We start from the raw sequence: 6,000 nt of genomic DNA on the forward strand, positions 1-6,000 counted from the left end.
CATTCTATAGCCAGGCTTCGTGAAGCAAGGTGATAAGCTTCTATGGACAGTACTTGAGTGACTGTGATGAAATCATTGATACAAGGCATGGTTTGAAACACTTGTGATTCCAGCACTGAGGAATGGGGGGAGTTGAGGCAGGAAGTTTGTGAGTTCAGGGTCAACCTGAGTAGCAGAGTGAAACCTTGCATAAGAAAGAAGGGACAGAAGAAAGGGAACTGAAGGGAAGGGAAAGGGAAAGGAAAGTATGGGAAGAAGCAAGAGGAGAAGGAAGAAAGGGAGGGGAAACAAATAAAAGAAGGAGAGAAGAGTATGGGGGAAAGAGAAAAAGTGAAAGAAGAGAAGGAAGGGAGAGGAACAGGAAGAAATGGGAGGAGGGAGAGAGGCAGGAAAATCTGCTACACAATGAGCTGTCTATGTAATGTATATGCGGATGTACACAAACTCATTTTACCCCTTAGAGATGAAGATTTCCTTTTAAGTGAATGTACTTCTATTTGTTCCTCACCTACCCCTACTTATTTCCCTGGTGTATAAAATGTAGGTCCAGCTGTGAAATGATTCACTTGTTGTACTTTAGTTACACACAGCAAATGCTCAGCCATGTGCACAACTGAAGTAATTAAGGTCGCAGTAGCAGACATCCCACCTAGCCAGGTAGCAGCTTGGCTCTCAGTGGTATCATAACATCTCCAGCTGGGCTAAATAGACTCTGAGAAAACAAATGTGTTGGTGTGCTGTGTGAGGCTTCAAAGTCAGCTTGACTATTTAGTGTTCTAGTACCCAAGCCAACAGTCTTGCCTAAGTGCAAGCAGAAGTTTGCTTTTGGAGAAAACATATATCTCACAAGTAAATTTCCCAAAGTGAAAACAATAGAAATACTACTTTTGATTCTACATTACTTTACCTTATTACAAGGAATTTCCTTCTTTAGAAAACAGTTCTGCCAAGAAATGTAGTAACTCACTGGAGTAAAGAAATCTCTCCACATGGTTTCTTTACTTTGGGATTCTTACTAAGCTTGTTAGAGAAATACATGCACATACCTATGCCAAACCCAGGCTTCATGAATACTGGCAAGATACTTCTTCATTACTACTCAGTTTTACATATTTTTTTTCTTTTCAAAATAGATTACCTAGCCAGGTGTGGTGGCTCATGGCTATAATCCCAGCTACTCAGGAAGCTGAGATCTGAGGGTCAAAGTTCTAACCCAGCCTGGACAGGAAAGTCCACGAGACTACCTACAATTACTACTAGAAAACTGGAAGTGGTTCAAAGTGGTAGAGTGCTATTCCTGAGCAAAAAAGTCCTCAAGGATAGCACCTAGGCGATGAGGTCAAGCCCTTTGACCAAACAACAACAAAAACAAGTTACTAGAAAACCCTGTACTGACTAATCTCTGAACAAATTTAAAATAACTTAAATAGGTTAAAAGGAAATAAATGTCATTTTCATAAGATAGAGATTTGTTTGTCTTTTCACAGCTTATCACAAGTTTTAGAATATTGCTTAGTATATAGTAGTTTTATTTTTTTATATACCATTTTTGCTAAAACAGGTTTTACAAAGGGGCTACCATTTCATAAGTTAGGTAAGGAGTACATTTCAGTTTTTGGACAATAGCAGCCCTTCCTTTATTTTCCCCCAGTTTCTTCCTCCACAAGGTACCTAGATCAATTTCTAAACAGTTCATACTGATTAGCATAATTGTATTTGTTCACCACCACTTCTTCCCCTTCTGCATCCTCCCTTTATATTCCCCTCTGAAAAATAATCCAAAGCAAAACAATATAGCCAACAGCCAAAAACAAAAACAACAAAACAAAAACACCATGTTTCCATTTCCTGGAGTTTGTTTCAGCAAATACTATTTTAAAGGTTTAGAGAAGATTCTTATTTGTATTCCTCCCCTAAGGGTATACACGTTTAGTCTGAGTATTCATGTGTTAAATGCGTAGAGTCCTGTATAAGTTATCATGTCCAGTTATATTTTCTCACATATGAGAGAAAACATGAGCTGTTTGTCTCTCTGAGCTTGGCTTACCTCACTTAGCATAATTTGTTCTACATCTGTCCATTCATAGTAAATCTTAAAAATACTGTTCAAGGAATAATTGGGAACATTCTTATAAATCTCAACTCCTGAGATTTTTTTTTTCAGTACCAGGGCTTGAAGGCAGAACCTCCCACAATTGGTTTAATTGCTCAGGGATGGCACTCTACTACTTGAGCCATGCCCCCAGCCAACTTTCTGCTCTTAACTGGCAATAGAGTCTTGCAGATTTTTCTACCTGGGCTGGCTTCTTGACACCATCCTCCAAATTCTGGGCTCCTGAGAGGCCAGGGTTAGAGGCCTGATGACCCAGCACCCAGCATGGTAAGAAACTTTGTATGAAAGCTGATGCAATAGGAGTACATGCTCAAAAGTAGGTAAGGAAATGGACATTAAAAGAGGGGTCATCACAGTTGTGACCAGTGAGGTATCATAGGGATGGAGACTACTGCCCACTGCGCTACTGGAACTTCTTCCTTTGAATGAGTGGAGAAAGTGAAGGGGGTGTTAATTATGTCCTGAAGGTTTTCTGTACAATGAACATTGTACCTAGAAGGGCATTTCTGGAGCTATGAGAATATGGGCTGCTTTCAGACCCAATTCTTCCACACTAGCAAAAGGGATAAATACCAACAGGGCTTAAAATATCATGTATTTGCAAAACTTAGGTCTAATATAATAACGTACTTGGAAAAAACATATATATGTAATATATATTATATAAACATATCTACAAGCTTATGTAGACAAAAGTCCTTTGAACATGAGGACAGAGGTTACATCTCAGCTCTGTTATAAGGATGAATATCCTTTATCGGTAAATGCCTGCCTCTACTGATCTCTCCGAAGGCTTCAGATGTACTTTCAAGTCAACCTTTTCCTTCCTTCCTTCGTCTTTTCTTCTTCCCTTTCTTCCTTCTTTCATTCCTGCCTTCCTTCTTTCTTCCGATCTCTCTGTGTCTTTTTTTGGCTCTCTCTTTCTTTCTCTTACATAAACATAGGAAGTGATATATTTTCTTCCTCCAGCGGCTCCCCAGTGAACACCGAATCCAGGCCACATTGCATGGAAGCAGGTTGTTTCTGCCTCATTCCCTACCTTTGCATGCTCTCATACCCAGGAGTTCTGCAATGGAAATCCTGACTTTGGTCTTAATATCAGCTCAACACGTTGTAACTATATTTTGATAACTTAGTCTAGGTGCATTCTGCTTTCTCTAATTCTGTGATTTTATTGTACATGTATATTATTCTTTTATGAAGCTTTCATTTCTATTAAGAACACAGTATCATACAGATGAAAAGAATACTGAGTCTTGTGAGATAAGTTTCCTTCAGTGTCTTAAAAAGCCAGTGTACAAAATGTTGTGGTACATATTTTGTGTTCTTTATTGAATTTAGGAATGTTTTTCTATGGCTTTGAAGGTAACAGAAATCTGAAAAGACTGAAGTTCAATTTCAAAACCAAGATCCAATAGGTTTAAATGGATATTAAATTCACAAAAAAAGCTTTTCTTCATGTCTCCTGAATTTTTTTTCATTTTTATTCTAGTGAAAATGTATGATCGATCTTTCTTCTGTAGCATGATAATCTAATATTGCTTCAGTCAGCAGGTGAGAAAGAGAACAATTTTTATTTAGATAGCTTTATGGCCATTTCTATAAATACCTATAGTTTATTTTTCCTGAAGCTGTGCGATGTTGGGCTGCTTGGCAAATACCTGCTGAGGGTAATATCCAGATCTAGGCAAATCTGCCAAAATAACTATTTGTAGAGATTCATTGGCATCATATTCATGGGTTAGATTGAGTTATATATTTTATTTTCTTACTGTTCCTGTTGATTATTTGAGTTAGTGAGAAGAAGTGAGATATGGGTATATAAAAGCAAGAGGGAAGAAGGGCAAATGTGACTATACAATTAATTGCAGTAATGAGAGCAATTTTTTAGTCACAATTAGTATTACCAGAGTGTTTTGTGAACAACATCCATTTCTAATGGATCAGGCTTCTGAAATGGAAGGGAAGACCTTTAACACATAAGTCAAGTAAAAAAATGACAACATAATATTTAACATCATTTCTATGTCAAACTAATTCTTATGCAACAGGACAGTTCTACTGGAGAGCAGTCTAGGACAAAGAGATTAGTAGGAAGACTTTCTAAGGAGGAACCAGGAATCAATACTCGGGGAAGAGAGGAAGAAGGAGGAAGTCAATCTGTGAAGTAACCTCAGTAAAGACTCTACTGACCTAATAAGGAGTTGTTTTTGGACTGAGAAGATGGACCTGTTGATCTCATTGATAGTTGTTGATAGACTAGGATTGCCTCAAAGGATGATTATGGCTACAGTGTCTCTATGGAGTTAAACTATCCTGACAGAGACTAACATCTGAAGGCTACTCCTCAGCAAGTACTGAAGTCCTTCCTTCTTGAAAGGGGATCTGGGTAGTAAAATGTCCATCACAGATGGGCCTGCCATATGCTCTGAATCAGTCATGTCAGTTGTCTCCATTTAGATTGAAAAAAAAATGTTAGTGGAAATTGCATTAGTAGTTTAAGACTCATTAGCCAGCACAAGCAAAATTAACTGTAGTCACCAATGTACCCATTATATAAATTGCATTTTCTGTGGGACATTTTGAATAAGAAGTAATTTACATTATTTATGCAACAAGCAAGTTGGTGATTGAGGAAATATGAAGATAACTAAGATTGCAACCTATCTTTGTCTAGAGGTTTAGCACTGATCTAATGGACATTAGTAGTGACAAGATAAAGCACCTCTAATTACATAAGCAAGTAGTCTATCATAATTAGTTATATGTGGGGAACACAGGCAAGCAGTTAAGAAGAGTACAAAATTTGTTATAAAAAGAGTTCTAATACAGATCAAGATGAATTTTATACATAATAGCTTTGTTAATGGCAAAAACAAATTAAATACATATACAACACAATTAAGAAAAGGGTGGGCTGGGAGGGATGGATGAAAATATTGCGAGGGGTGACACTGGCCAAGATGCACTGTATTCATAAACTGCTTTGTTGAATGGCAAATCCTTTGTAAAAGTACTTAAAGTTAATAAAAAATATTTTAAAAGTAGTATATACAGTAATTTAGAATTTGGCTTTGAAGAGAAGACTTGCTCTTACTAGATATTGGTAAATTGTATATGTATTTTGATTTAATCAAAATGAGAGAACAAATTTATTGATAAAAATTGGCTATTTGTGGTAAACAAAAGACGAATCAGTTACAATAGTGTTTAATGAAGAAAAGAAAGTGATAAAGTGATGAGTTATAAAAACAGACACTTAGCTTAGTGTAAATTTTTCCAAGTCTTTCAATTCCCTTATGAATGGTAAAATATCATTCTTTCTGATGGAAAGAATGGGCAGAATTCCATTATGTATATACACATTTTCTTGATCAGTTTGACCACCATGGTGCATCTGGGTTGATTCCACATCTTGGCTCTAATAAAAAAAAAATACTGCAGTGAACATGGTTTGTTGGTAGGTTTAGTGTGCCCTAATTTGGGATCTATTAGATAAATACCCAGGAGTGGGATTTCTGGGTCATGAGGTGGCTCTATATTTACTCTTTTGAGTAGCCTCCATACTGCTTTCCATTGTGGTTATCCAAGTTTACATTAGCATTAACAGTATAATAGAGCTCCCTTTTGGCCTCATCTCCACCAGCATTTCTTATTGTTAGTTTTCTTGATAATGGCCATTTTAACTAAGGTGAGGTTGGAAGATAGACAGCTTCTTTAACAAATGGTGCTGAAAAAATTGGCTATATGTATATACAATATCCAGAGTACCAAAATCAGTTACAGTGATATCAGGGGTAAAACCATGGGGAAGAAAGACAAAAGAAAAAGGCATAATTTCACATGGTATGTTGAAAATAACAACAATGATAAGCCACTTGTTTCCA

The sequence above is a fragment of the Perognathus longimembris genome, chromosome 11 (assembly GCF_023159225.1).
Source record: "Perognathus longimembris pacificus isolate PPM17 chromosome 11, ASM2315922v1, whole genome shotgun sequence".
Lineage (NCBI taxonomy): Eukaryota > Metazoa > Chordata > Mammalia > Rodentia > Heteromyidae > Perognathus > Perognathus longimembris.